We start from the raw sequence: 16664 nt of genomic DNA on the forward strand, positions 1-16664 counted from the left end.
AAGTGGATCAATGCACCTACCTCAAGATGAGTGGGAGCAACTTTACTATACTTGTCCTTTACGTTGACGACATTCTATTGGCAAGTAATAGTTTAGACATGTTGCATGAGTCGAAGCGGTTACTCTCGCATAACTTCGACATGAAGGATCTCGGAGATGCATCTTACGTCATTGGCATCGAAATTCACCGAGATAGAAACAAAGGGATCTTAGGATTGTCCCAAAGGGCCTACATAGATCGTGTCCTTACACGATACAACATGCAACAGTGCAAACCCTCCATCGCTCCAGTAGTTAAGGGAGATGTTTTCGGTTCGTTTCAGTGTCCGACAACAGAGGTTGAGAAGGAGCAAATGAGCCAGATACCTTATGCATCAGTAGTCGGGAGCTTGATGTATGCTCAAGTCTGTACTCGTCCAGATATCGCTTATATTGCTGGAATGCTAGGCCGTTATCAGACTAATCCTGGTCTAGATCATTGGAAAGCAGCTAAGAAGGTACTTCGATATCTGCAAGGGACGAAAGACTATAAGCTGACTTATAGAAGAAGTGATCATTTAGAAGTGGTGGGCTATTCTGATTCTGACTTTGCCAAATGCAAAGATGACAAGAAATCCACTTCGGGCTATATCTTTATGTTAGCAGGCGGCCCTATCTCTTGGAAGAGTCATAAACAACAGTTGACCACAACTTCCACAATGATGGCAGAGTACATTGCTGTCTATAACGCAACCTGTCATGGAATGTTGATTAGAAATCTGGTCACTGGACTCAAAATCGTTAATTCCATTTCTAGACCATTGAAGCTTTACTGTGATAATTCAGCTGCCGTTAGTTTCTCGAACAGTAACAGTTCGACTGGAGCTGGTTTATATCTCGATACGAAATATCTGTTTGTACGTGAACGTGTTGAGGAAAATAATCTTTGTATCGAGTATATTAGTACTAAGGATATGCTTGCGGATCCGATGACTAAAGGTCTCCCTCCTAAGGTTTATGAAGAACATGTTCGGAATATGGGATTATGTAAAGACCTTATTTGAGCATATTGTACTAGCTTATGTTTTATGTTTAATGAAATTTCCTCAAGTTTGATTTTGTATGTCTATTAGAATATGTTCAACCGGTATAATGGCATATAGACAAATAAAAGTTACAAATCAAACAAAGGGCTTACGCGTATTTTGATCATAACGACTAGGTTTTAAATTAAGGCTATAGTATGATTAATGGGGGTCCTGAGTCGCATAATGATTCAACGGCTGTATTTCTCTGCTATAGTACTTGTTTAAGGCTAAAATGAGTGTTAACTCCTGATCAGGCTTAGCTAATACTCATAGTAAATGATTACTCGGCTAAGTGGGAGAATGTAAGATTAAATATATTATGTTTAATATTTAATCTATAGCCATCTTAATCATTTACATTATAGAGATCAAAATATATTAGAACCTATTATTAATTAGTTGGTAATTGTTGATGGACCATATTACCCTTAGTAACTAATTAGGTTTCCTCCTGGGTGCTTATATAAGGAGAGTTATGTGGAGGTTTAAGGGTTACTCAGTTTTCACAATTCACACCCCATTAGATCATAACATCATTAGTTTCGGCCTCCTCTCCAAAGCCGATATCCCTTTTCGGTTTTCTTAGCACCATCATCAGTTAGCACCCTAAGGAGGAACCAAATCAAGATGACAGGCATGTCGAACTCTCTCACAGGATTCTCCTCTGCACTATCTGCTGTGACAGGTATGATTATATTGTTTTCCTTTATGCATAAACAGAACTGAACCAACATGAAATCCATTGATGTAGACCGTATCCAATCTTATGCATAAATCAACGCCTTAACGGTTTTAGAAGTAATAGAGCTCCTATATTTGTTATTGACCCTACCACCAGCACCAAAGGCTGATTTAGAAGGAATAGTTGACATTGGAATTCCCAAATACATATAAATTTTAATCTACTTATCAAGTTGCCAAAAAAATTATACAAAGTAATAGAGCACAATACACGTACACAACGGCCAACTAGACATTCCAACCTAGCCTTTTGGGCATGAAAAGTTGAAAACAATCAATTGCTCACACTTTCTTTATAGATTAAATTAAAATTAAATTAAGAAATACTTTTGTGAGCAAGCTTAACTTATATTATATAAAATACTAAACATTTGTTTTATTATCTAACTTTTTATTCAAGTTGTTTCCCACATACAAAGTGCTAGAGTTGTGAATTATTTTTTGAGTGTCAACAACAAGTTTAACTAAAAATAAACTAAAATTTCTCTTTTAAAGGAGACGTCCGCTCACCTAACCTCTCACTTGGGTCCACGCCTACTTAGATGACAATTTATGATACAACATGACACCAGTGCCGGCTCAAGCCCAAGCCAAATAAGGCAACTACTTTATGCCACAAAATTTTTTAGGCCCCATATTTTACAGGCTCGACTCTAGGTTAAACCCTTTTTTTTCATCTGGCATTCATGATGATTGCAGTCTTGCAAAGTCCCGTAAGTTTCCCTTAATTCATTGCATGTTCCCATGACAGAAATAATTGATTTTACAAATAGAACATGTGAGTGAAGAAGATATAAATGTATAAATCGTAAGGTTTGTTTTTTTTCTTTATCCTGTTTGTGAAGCCACTTCATATCCCCATAAGTGATGAATTAGTAAAGCACACCTTTATTAAGTGCTAATTGCATCATTCAATCACTTCGGTATGTTTTGATTATGTTTATGGAATTGATGTGTGAAAGTTGGAGGTGTTTACACCTGGTTTGTGATTGTCCTCATAAATCACAAAACAGAGGAAACTTACTTAATCTGTAAGTATTGGCCTTACGAGTACTAACCGGATAAAATGCCTTAATTTCGAAATTCGCTTTGGATCTCCAAAAGGGTTGAGCCGGCCCTGCATGACACAAATGAACTTATATATAAAGTGACTTGTTTATGACGTAGTTAAAAATTCAACTGTAACCTATCTAATGTGTTTGCATATGTGTTACTGTATCAATATGTCATGTGTGACATATTTTGCTGAACGAGTTATGCATGGTCGGGTTGATTCAACCCACTAATTACACTATCTCAAAGCAACACAACATATTATGTTGATTTTAAGATATTAATAGCGTAAAACTAGTATTAAATAGTGTTATTAATCTTAAAACAAAAGGTATATATATTTTCGCAATAGGTAGAGGATCCTGTAAAAAAAGCCTAAAGTGTGAGAATGGTAAGAAAGAATCTCAGCCATTAGATCTTTTGATCTAATGGTTGAGATCAATAGGGACCAAATTGTAAAATATTTTCATTAATTTGGACTGATTGAAATATCTAGGGGCAATATAGTCTTTTAAACCCACTAGAAATTAGGTAATGCACATGTAACTTCCCCCGTCTTTTTTAAACATCAATAACTTTTTATACGTAACTTTTTAAAAAAAAAATTACACCATCATAACGAGGGTTTTTTTATCTTTAATATGAGTACCATATTGCTATACTTATATAGAGAAAAAAATATGTTTCGATCAGATGTTTAGTCAATGAATGGTGTTATATACTTGCTGAATGGTGTTATATAGTTGTTGAATGGTGTTATATACTTGCTGAATTGCGTTATATACTTGCTGAATGGTGTTATATACTTACTGAATGGTGTTATATACTTGCTGAATGCTGAATGGTGTTATATACTTGCTGAATGGTGTTATATACTTCCTATAATTAAGGTGGCGGTTATGGGAAGTTTTTAATTAATTGAATTAATGATAAAATTACTTGTTTACCCTTTTCAATTAATTTAGATCTAATGGCTGAGATTCTTTCTTACCTTTCTCACATTTTTGGTGTTTTTTACAATAACCTTACCCCTTTGCAATATTCTAAATAAGAATTGCTTGGATGTATATTTAGGAATGGTAGTAACTCACATGCAGGTAGGTACGCCAAATCAGTCACAAACACAACCAAACAATGCTTAATCATTACCATCATTGGTATATTCTTTCTTCATCTTGCTTGTATATGATTGTGGAGTACAATAGTTTGTTAATTATTATTCATAAGAGTAAATTATAAGTTTTGTCCTTTATGTTTACATCAAATTGCAGGCGTTGTCCTTTTGGTCAAAAGTTTACAGGCGATGTCCTTAACCTTTCAAAATCTTGCACGTTTTGTCCTTTAGGCCAAACCTGGTTAGAAATCTCAGTTAAAAACTGTCATGTGCAATGCACAAAAGGGTAAAATGGTAATTTCCCTCACCCTAACACTTTCCCTTCTTCTTCAATGATTGAAACCTGCAATTTAATTACCTCTAACAATACCCTTCAACTTCATTCGAGTTTTCATGATCCACCACATTGGTTTCCACATCCATTACACCATTTTCATCTTCTACATTGTTTTCATGATGAACCCCATTTCCAGCCTCCATTTCTATTAAACTTTTTTTTCATAAAAAACACAAATTCAAAAATCAACTTGCTAATAATACTAATGGATCATAAAGTCTGAAACCACCAAATTATTGCGATTCTAGTTAAACCAACAAAATTTAACACAAATGAACAAAACCCAGATCGATTTTTAAGTAAATTTAGGGTTTTAAACCATAAAAAACCTTATTTTTGCGGAATTTTAATGCTAGAAAAACAGACATCATGCGCAACACTCACCTTCATACTAAAATTACAAAAATATATACTCAAATCAGTAGATAAATACAAATTCAATGCAATTGAGTATCGGGAACTGAGCAAAACAGAGTAAACCCACCTGTTTAAAACCGTCAAAAAGACTGCATAAAGCAAAGAAATTTTACTAAAAATGTCAACGAAAAATACAAACTTACCTTGTTTGATTGAAGATTTTGAGGGTTTAATTACAATTAACACAGAGATTCTGCCTTCAAATTCAAATAATACAATGAAAATGAAGTCTTGATTGATTGTGTGTGTGAAGAAGATTTTGAGTGGGGTGTGTATGAAAACAGTGCGGTATGGGTAAACGATATTGTAATGACGGATATGACCCTATGATGATTGTTTGGTAAAAACAATTCGGACACTTTTTAATTGCAGGTTTAAATCATTGAAGAAGAAGGAAAAGGGTAAGAGTGAGGGAAATTACCATTTTACCCTCATGTGCATTGCATATGACAGTTTTTAACTGAGATTTTTAATCATGTTTGACCTAAAGGACAAAACGTGCAAGATTTTGAAAGGTTAAGGACACCGCCTGTAAACTTTTTGCCAAAAGGACAACACCTGCAATTTGATGAAAACATAAAGGACAAAACTTGTAATTTACTATATTCATAATTTTAAACTCAACAATTTACGCTGTTTATGTGCCAAACACATTTAAGAACAAGTTAACATGATGTAGACATCAAAACTTAATATAATGTTAGGTTTTCTGGACAAAGTTAATGCCACCTAATTTAAAGTTATTAAGTGTTTCTTGCGTCAAAGATTCCCTCGTTTCTTTATTGTGAAAAGTTTGTTTTCTGAAGCGTGTGATACTGAATATGTTTTAACTTTTAACGATCATGTATTCTATTATTAATAAAAAATAATTACACATATTAATAAATATAAGTTAAATTAACAATAATAACTTGTAAGATTAAATATATATATATATATATTATGTATTTAACCAAGGGGTGGAGATATAATAGGAAGTTTATTTCACTAGGAAGGATAGGAAGCAATCATGATCGTCCAATTGAACAATTAACGGCCGAGATTAAAATCAAATTAAAAACTGTCATTTAAACACGTTCTCCGGGCATTCAAGGGTATTATCGTCAAATTGCAAATGTAACCGCTGTTCAATATACACAGAAACCCTTCGAAAAAAAGTTCATTACGTTTTACACTTCCAGTGAACGAACACACACATACAGAAATTTGAGAAAATCAAACTCCATTGAAGTTCATGGCATCATCGAGAGATAATTTGAAGGTTTACATTCGAGTTTCTGAAAAGAAATTTGTATCTGAAAACCCTAAATCATCAAAGAAGCCAAAAACATCATCAGTTGAAGAAAACATCGATCAACAAGGAAACATTAGCCGAAAATCAACAATGGAACAACAAACTAGTAGAAAACGCAAAGAGATTTCTGATAATGGTATAGTTTTGGTTTCTAACTGTATTCAAGTTACGTTTTATAAAGCGCAATAGACCTAATATACCTTATCCCTTCCCAAAAATTGTTTATGAGTGATATCTTATCCCTATCTTACCATTGAAAGTGCTTAATTAGGTTTGTTATTAGAGACTGTGTTGCGTTTTATGTTAAAACTATGAACTAAGGTGCTAATGCTTTTTATGGGATTTATATATTGTGAACTAATGCGTTTTACCTTAAAAAAACTAGCAGAAACAAAGAGATTATTATTATTATGATAATTGTAATCGAATATTAAAACATTGCATTTTATCTAGTCTTTGTATTTGCTGAGATACATGTGTTGTTAACTATTGCGTTTTATCTTAATATTGTATCAAATGCATTTTTATTTCTTGACTAATGCGTTTTAATTTAAAATAGAGTTAAATGCTTGGTTGGTCCCTGTGGTTTGCGAAAATTGCAGACTTGGTCCCAGTGGTTCACTAATTACACGCGTGGTCCTAATAGTTGTAATTTTTGCACTCGGGTGGTCCTTGACACTAACCTAAGTTAAATATCTCAGTTAAGTGTGTGTGAAATGTCTGTTTTACCCTTAAGATTAAAAAAATAGAAATAAGGCACCCTTCTTCTTCCCCACTCCACCCTTTAAAACCATCCACCACCACCAACTCTCCAAACCACCATTACCCGGTCAGTCAGTCACACGCACACACCCTCCCTAGCCCATCACACACACCGATCACCCCATTCTCTCGGTTCCCTTTCTCTCTCGTGTTCACAGCAAGAAGCACGGCCAGTCACCGGTGAAACACTGGCGACGGCTGTCGGTGGCGGGTCCGCTTACAGGCGATACACAAACACCCCTAGCCCTTCCTTCTCCGACAAACACCCGTATCACCTTTCTCTTCATCTTCATCTTCTCGATTTACAACTGTTTGTTCTTCCTGTGCATCTGAATCAACGATCTGTTCAACAGATCGTCACATATTTCATACTTTACTCAAAAAGGTTGAATCGAATCATGTTGTTTTAGTATGTTATTGCAGACGACCTGTGTTCGGACTCGTGGATCTTGTTTTCTTTCTCAGTCATGAAGATGTGATTTACCGGAAACATCTTCGAAATCCGGTTGAATTCGGAATACACATCGGTTTCGTTAACGTCTTCGTGTGATGCATCTGGTTGCGTGTTGAGAGTGAAATTCAGGTTAGAATTTGTGTAATTTAGGTTAGGGTTTGTGTGAAACAAGGGTGGATGGCAGGTGGTTGTTGGGGGTTTGTCGGAGGTGGGTGTGGTGCTATCGGGGAACGGAGATGCCGAAAACCGGCCGGTCACCGGTGTGAGATCGAGATAGAGCAGAGGGAAATGGGTATGATGATGGTGATGAAGATGATGCAGAGGGTAATATAGTTTTAGGTTTTTAATTGTTCAAGGGTAACATAGTCATTTCACACATAGTTAACTCAGAAATTTAACTGAAGTTAGGGCTGGGGACCAAGAGAGTGCATTTTTTACAAGTTTTGGGACCAAGAGTGTAATTAATGAACCACTAGGACCAAATGTGAAATTTTTGAAAACCACAGGGACCAACCAAGCATTTAACTCTTTAAAATATTATTAAAAACAAAATGAGATTATGTAATGTTAATTTGCTGAATTAATTTAATATGATGTAAAGTATTGCGTTTTATCTTAAAACTGTGAACTACTGCTTTTTATCTTTATAGTGTTAGCTAATGTGTTTTATCTTAAATTTGTTAATTGAAATTGTTTCACTATTCTGTTTAAAGATAAAAAAACAAGTGGAAAAACAAAAAAGGAGAAGAAAGAAAGTGGTGATAGAATCTTCAGAAGATACAGATTCTGTTTCAAAAGATGAAAATACTAGTCGAGCTATAATTCTGCATACTTCTGAACAACAACAAGTAAATTCAGGTAACATAAAACGCATTAAACATAATTTCATTGAAAATATATATGTTTCTAAAACACTTGAATGTATCAGATGATGATTTTGTTGATCCACCACCAAGAGTGAAACAGACAAAATATCAAAAGAAGGAAAAGGCAGAATAAAAAACAAAGAGATCATTGAAGAAAGATAAAATAGAAGAACAGCCAGAAGAACAACCAGAAGAACAACCATATTATGATTACGAGGGAAAAAAATCAACATAAGATGTGCAGTCAATAATCTCACAGATTATATTGAAAGTTTGTCAAAAGAGCAAAAGCAAGTTGTTAGAGAAAATAGGGTTTGGTAGCATACTATCATTCAAGTTGCATTCAGTTCCACGCAAATTCGGATATTGGCTGGTAAAAAACTTTGATGCTGAAAATGATGAGATAAATACTGGAGATAAAAAGATTAAGATCACAGCTGAATTGATCCAAAAGGTATTTCAAATACCAAATGGAAAAACAAAGATTGAGGAAAAACTGAGACCAAAAGAAACTGATCTTATAATTAAATTCTGGCGCGGTCAATTCAGCAAAGATATTTTGAAGAGAATGTATGCTGCCAAGTTGATTAAATATTTAAAATCAAGAAATGAGCTTGGAAGACTGTTCAAACTAAACTTCTTAGTTATATTTTTTACGGTCATGGCAGAGGCAATGCAAAGTAGTAATGTTAACCAAAGATTCTTGACATTGATGAAAAATGACAAAAAAAAACCCAAGATTTCAGTTGGTGTGAATATATTTTGAATGTTTTAAGGCGTACAAGAAGACAATGGCCTGGAAATGACAAGCTCTTCAATGGACCTATTGGATTGTTAGCGGTATGAAATCTGATCTTGCATTATTGCTACATATTATGCTGAATGCTTGTTTAGCCTGCTTGTTTATATTCTTTACTTAAAATATCTTTGATTAAAACGCAATGACTTGTTTATATTATTTGTTGGTTTGTTTAAAACGCAACGTTTATAAAGCAAAAGGCAATGACATGTTTATATGCTTTGTTCAAAATATGCTTGATTAAAACGCAATGCTTGTTAAAACGCAATATATATATATATATAAAGTTACAAAAATTAGTTGGGTAAGTTGTTTACAATGATTTATATTATAAAACACAACAAATTAGTTTGAATTAAAACGCAATGGACCTATTGGATTGTTAGCGGTATGAACCATGATCTTGCATTATTGCTACATATTATGCTGAATGTTTGTTTAGGCTGCTTGTTTATATTCTTTGTTTAAAATATGTTTGATTAAAGTGCAGTGTATATAAAGTTACAAAAAACTAGTTGTGTAAGTTGTTTACAATGATTTATATTATAAAACGCAACAAAATTATTATTGAGTATTGTTTTAAAACGCAATGATTCATACAGATTCTATATGCTTACAGAAAAGAGGATTTGAAGATGCTGAACACACTGAAGAGTTCTCTCTAGATAAAATTGACTCAATAACATTACAAGAATATGAAGATGAATTGGAAATTGCTTCACTAAATGAGGGGAGAGATCTTGTAAAGGATAAAAAGAAAAAAGAGAAAAATGTAAGAAAGAAAAAAGAAAAAAAGAAAGAGGAGGAGAATGAATTTTATGTTTATCCATCTGAATCCGACATTGGAAATGAAGAAATTTGTCAAGATGAATCCGAAGAAAAAGATGAAGACGATGTTCAAGAACAACTAGACATCCAAATCAACTCAGAAGAGATAAAAGATGGAAACACCTTACTTAAAGCTGCAATAGACTGGATTAAACTAGATGATGCTCAAAACAGCCAACTTGAAACCATTAAAACTGAAAAAACACAAACAGAAAGTGGAGGATCATGGGGGAAATTCTTCATAAAACCATCAGAAGAAAATAAAGATAAAATGTGGGTAGACAGTCAATGCCAATTGCGTAATTTCATGCCATCACAAAATCAAAGTGAAGATCTTTCTGACATTCATTCAACAAAAAGTGGCGGTGAAAATATGAAGAACATTGAAGGAAAAAAATCAAATGAAGAATATGTTGTGACTGCCTTAGATTTTCATTTTAAAGGATTTGAAGAAGTTTTCGAAAGCATCCAATCACGCATAGATGAGATCATTGAAGAATATCCAAATAGTGAAAATGTTCATAACAAAGTGAATTAATGGGTTTCATTGATTGAAAAAATTCAATGATCAAGCTAAAAAGCACAAGAAAGTTAGAATTAATTCAACTCTGATCGAAACTCCATCAAGATTTCTAAATTTGAGCCAAAGTGAAGACACGGAAAATCAACTCATTTCATCTCCATTGACTGTAAAACGCAATGATGATGCTACAAAACGCAATGAAGATAAAATAATTGAAGACCAATCCTCAAATCCAGAAAAAAATCATTGAGAAAGAACCTACATCAAGTCTGCAAACACACATTGAAAACCCTTTAAGGGTACAATCATCTTTTAGCGAAGAAACTCCATCATTAATGTTGGAGATAATCGAAAAGACAAATGAAGCAGAAAAAAAATCAAATAAAAAAAAATTCAAAATGATGAAGTACCATCCTTTGATTTGAAAATTTCTCAGTTGTCTTCAAATGTGGATGAAAATGAAGTGAAAGGTGATACTACTTGCCACGCTACACAATCCGAAAATCAAACAGAATCTGAAAATAAAACAAGCGATAAAGAAGTTGAAACTTCTGTTCAAATTACTGGGATACAAACAATGTTTGATAGAATTGAAGAACAGAACACTGAAAATGAGATCAGTAATCTGATTCAAAACACATCATTCCTGAACCCACAAGAAGATCCTTATAAAACACTTGCAAAACCTGTTCAGGAAGAACAACCAACAACTGATATAAAAAAACAGAAGAAATAATCACAAAGATAGTACGACCAGATCGACAGAGAAATGTTGCAGAAGCATTATGTTCACCATACTATCAAAGACAAATAGCAAAACGAAGCAAGAACGACACACGAAAACAACATATCGGGATATGCTTTCCATGTAGAAGGAGAAATAACGTACAAAATCATTTATATACACTAACACTAAACAAAAAATCAAAATATTATAATTTAATTATTTTTTTTTGCAGGGACACTCTCTTCGAAATTAAAGATCATGTATTTCTGTCGAGATATGCCGCAGAAACAATGAGGCCAGGATTGGAAATAACAGGAGAAGTAATCAACTGTTGGGCATATATTTTGAATGAAGAAGAAAAAAGAAGATCGAAAGACAACAAAGCTCCAAGATTTTTCGGTACTATTCGAATGCTGGTAAGATCTATAAAACACAATTTGTCTGTTTTATACAAATAATATATGTTTAATGATGTTTTTTGAAGTATGATTGAATAAAGTTATATAAAACGCAATTGTCAGTTTATTTGTTTCATAAAACGCAATGTGTAGTTTGTTTGAATGTAGTTTTATAAAACGCAACTGTATGTTTTATTACCTTCATAAAACGCAATTAATAATTTAATTTGTTTATCGTTATGCAGGCTTTATCATTGAATGAAAAGAAAGAAGAAATGATAGCAGAGTTCACCAAGAACATAGAAAAAATTCTTCAAAGTGCAAAGCTAAAAAGCATAAACGATTTTAAAATTATCCTTGTCCCGATTCTCCATGTAGAGCATTTCTATGTGATCTCATTCAATCTTGAAGATAAAGAAATATTCATCATTGACAACAATGCGAAAAAGGTCACAAATAAACAAAAATATGGGAATGTGCCTTCAAAGAAAGTAAGTTTTCCGACTTATGCTTTTAAAACACAATATAAACCACCTAATCTTTTTGTTTTTTTTTTCTGTAGAGGAATGCTTTAGCATGTTACCTCGAATCTGTTGGTTACAAAAATGCAGATGATATAAAGGGCATAAAACCTGTTAAAATGGAGATGAAATGGAAGACAAAAAATAACGACATTGATTGTGGAATATTCTGTATGCGTCATATGGAATGTTATAACGGGGAAGAAGCCGAAAATTGGGATTGTGGGTTTCATGAGGAAGATGAAGAACCTGCAATTATCGACCAGGGTAAAACACATGTGAGCAAGCAGAAAGCACAACTTGAAGATTTAAGAAGAAAGTTTTTCACAAAGCTATTATTGCACGATATCAACAAACGCAAAGATTTTGTTATTGAGGATTCAAAGAAGTTACGGAACCTCAGTGCAAAACTTAAAAAACAATCTTATGACCCTAGTTTAGAGAGGATTAATGTGACAACTCGTACCTTAGACCTATCTTGTAACGTTACGTGCTTATGTGAAGCTATATGATTAACTTAATGAATGATATATTTGATACGTGCTTGGTGTAAATGTATGTATGTATGTTATGTGAATATTACACGAACCGAACGCACAACACCGAATCAACCGCACAAGCCCATTTGGGCCACATCTTGTAATCGGACTAGGGCAGCCCATGTAAGGGCCGGCCCACTCCTTCCAAACGTGTAAACACCCACCTATGGGGTTTGTGATTTCATTTGTTACAATTTACCTCACACACAAAACCCTAGCTCTCCTCTCTCTCTCTCTCTCTTTCGCGAACCGAAGGCAGCCAAGCAATCCCCCATCATCAAGGATCTTTCTTGTTCGGATCAAGCCTTGTTCTTTCTCTTAACCGGTTAGTATTTCATGTTATGTGCTTTGTTTGAATGATGTGTTGATATATTGATGATATGTGATCGGATTTGAATATGAACTGTGAATCGTGTAATGGATGATTTTATGAGTGCCATGAATTATGTAGAATGATAATTATGCGCTAGGATCTAGAACCGATCGAATCATAGTCGGCTCAAAATATGTTCTTGTTTGTATGATTGTTGGGTTGGTAAGATGCATGCTAGAATTCAGATTCATGAGCCGTGTAATGATTATGGCGGGGCTAATGCTAGAATATGATTAATGTTCATACTATGATGCTACTAGGGTTCATGTGAATTAGTAATAGATTGTCATGTTTGATCGAAATTTTATAAAACAAGAAACTGTTAGTGGATATGGTAATTTTGGAAATTGTTAAATGTGTAACCGAATGAACATGATTTCCGGAATAATGAAACTAATCGCACAACACAAGTCGGTCGCACATCATGACTGGATTACACAAGCTTTCTGACCGCACAAGATGGCCCACTCGCACAAGATCCTTTGGATCGCACAAGCTGTAATAATGTTAACTGTTGGGCCGCATGTTAATTATTGGGCTGTAGACATGGGCTGGGTATTAGAGTTGATCGCACAACCCATCCGGAACGTACAATCCCATCCGGATCGCACAAGCTATACCATCCATTGGGCTGCGTTTGATAATGGACTGATGGTGTTGGGCCTCAAAGCCCAAAGGCCAATCGCACAACCCAGTTCAGTCGCACAAGGTTAACCGGGTCGCACAAGGTTAACCGAGTCGCACAAGATGTTGGTTTAACTGCTTTTGGGCCGTATATGTTTAGACTGTTTACTTATTTGTGGGCCGGGTATTGTTGGGCTTAGACATTGAATCGCACAAGATGGTTGGGCTCGCACAAGCTCAATGGCCCAACCATCCGAGACGCACAAGTGGTGAATGTTATGCGTTGACTGTTTACGTGCTATATGTGTTTGCTATGATTCATACGTGCATTACTTGAACCAAACCTGACTTGTATGGTAACCCTGTTAGGACGTGGTTGACCACCCTTAGTTCAAGAAACCCTTTTGTGTGTATCTGCCGAGCAACCCAAGGTGAGTTCACACTCTTACCAAGGCATGGGATTCCCGGGGTGTTGGGAATGGGATTGAAAGGATAAGGTTGAATAGATTCATACGGATACCATTACTAGACTACCATACCATCGTCCTCGGTTGTGCAGGACACATACGTAAAACCTACGTATACCTAAGTTACTCACTGTCCTCAGGTTGCGAAGGACACTCACGTAAAACCTACGTGAACGGATACTCACTACTGCCTCGGTTGTGTCAGGCACTTACGTAAAACTTACGTAAACCCCCGCGTACCCCTATCCTCGGTTGTGAAGGATACTTACGTAAAACCTACGTAAACTTGTACGTATTACTGTTCTCGGGATATGTAGAACACTTATGGTAACGCATAGTCTAGTGGATAAATAACATGGGAAGCCCCCACCAATAGAAACCAATATCGGCCCAGTAGAGCCACATGTTACATACGGACTTACTGTTATGCTTTTACTTACTGTGAACTCGCTCAACTAGTTGTTGACTCTCTGCTGCATGCCTTGCAGGACCTTAGGTACTAATGGAGCTTGCACAAGGAGGAGCAGGTCGTTGTGGACAAATGGATCGTGATTACTTATTAAACACTTACGATGTTTCAAACATTAATACTTATGTTGGGTTTTTACATTAATGCTTCCGCTACACTTACTTATATTGGTTTTGATAAATACCTTTCGTATTGAGGGATAACATTTGCTATTTATTTATATGTTCAATATGATTGGTGGCTTGATCCTGGTCATGTCACGCTCCCAAGCGGTGGTACTCCGCGTGTGGATTTTGGGGGTGTGACAATTAAAGAGAGGCTTGCTCTTGCTAGTTTACTTTGATTTAGATATGCTACTTATTATAAAACGCAATATTTTGTCTTTTATTCTAATTTATCATATAACACATTATTTTGTGGGGTATTGGATTTTAATAATCTCAAGTTTCACTAATTGGCCGGTAATAATCCCAACTTCAAAAACTGCCTACAACAGTCCCAACTTGTAAGATTTTGGCCACCAATGATCCTTGTCTAACTAGGTTATAACCTTGTTGGGCTGGTGACCTGCAACTTATTCCGGCGACCCGTTTTACCCCTGAAACCACCAAACGAGACCACCACCAATCATCTCCGACCTCCTGTAATCTTCTCCGCTTCTCAAAAGTTTAAAATTTCCACCATCTACGCAACTCCGGTGACCTGCAACTTATTCCCACGACCTTCTTTACCCCTGAAACCACCAAAGGAGACCACCACTTGTCATCTCCAACCTCTAGTGACCTTCTCCGCCGCTCAAAACTTCAAAAAAACTAACTGGGTTATAACCCAGTTAGACAAGGATCATTGGTGGCCAAAATCTTACAAGTTGGGACTGTTGTAGGCAATTTTTGAAGTTGGGATTATTACCGGCCAATCAGTGAAACTTGGGATTATTAAAATCCAATACCCCTATTTTGTTTGTATATTTTGTTTAAAACATATAATTAGAGTTTAAAATGCTTCTTATTGTTTGTTACTTTAAAACACAATGCAATGTCTTTATTTTTCATTTATCATCATATAACGCAATGCATCAAGATTTGATTGATATTTTTAAGATTTGTACAATTTATCAATAAAAATTTAAAATAATATGTTTAAGAGAAACGGTACATATATATTGAAATGCTATTATACTAAAAGGCAATATTTTATTTTATACACTTGTTTTCTTTTTTGTCATATTATAAAACGCAACATTTTAATAATATACCATAAGTCAACAATGTCTCTTTATTTGTTGTTTGACTTATGTTATTTATTCTAAAACACAATAAAAACATTTTCCTAATTATTCATGTCCAAAACATATAACGCAATTCATCTTTATAACGCAATAAATGTTTTTTTTACTGTTTTTATAACCCACAAAAAAATAAAGGCTTGATGACAATTATGACAATCAAAAAACTACTATTTTATATTCTTTCTAAAACACAATGTTATAAAATAAAATAATAATAATAAATAAGGAAATGATAAGACAAAAAAAACTGACTGCTTAATAACAAAAGAAATTGATAAGACAAAAAGCCTTAAAAAGCCTTTTGGATTCCTGATAACTGATAAAATACTGTATGATTGAACAATCAATTCAAAGAAAAAACTAAAAATATAATCATTTTTATTATTACGACACTTGATACCAATCCCTCTACAAATCCATTATATAAGAACAAAAACCCTAATTATATTCACATTCCTCATACACCAAAATACCCAACCACAAACACAAACAAAAAACCCTAAAATGGCTAATCAACAACTCTCAGTTTGGTGGGTTAAAAGAGAACAAATCGTTCTTCAATTCCCTTATAGCAAAAAAATAAGATACCATTCCATTGCGTCTGTTCTTCAAAACTGCAATGAGAATGTGTTGAGAAGGATGAATGAAATAGGAATACCACCTGCTTGTTACACAAACCAGACAGCAGCACTATTCACAATTCTACACAAAAGATATGGAAATCCGAATCAAACTGCAGTTAATGAAACCCAAGTTACATCTTGGGAGTTCATAGAGGAAACTTTCAAAGTTTCAGTGACTTGGGACGATGGTGAGGTAGAGATATACGACCCAAAGGACATATCTTCCAGTGAGGATATATCCTTTTTGAAGCAGTTATCTGAAATACCTATCATCAACAACTCTGGAAGCAAATTTGCAGAAAAGCTTCAAAAGGCAGTACTCTCACAGGTTGAACTTTGGACAGAATCTGAAAGTGATGAGGAAATCCCTAGTGGAAGCT

The sequence above is a fragment of the Helianthus annuus genome, chromosome 12 (genome assembly GCF_002127325.2).
Source record: "Helianthus annuus cultivar XRQ/B chromosome 12, HanXRQr2.0-SUNRISE, whole genome shotgun sequence".
NCBI classification, from domain to species: domain Eukaryota; kingdom Viridiplantae; phylum Streptophyta; class Magnoliopsida; order Asterales; family Asteraceae; genus Helianthus; species Helianthus annuus.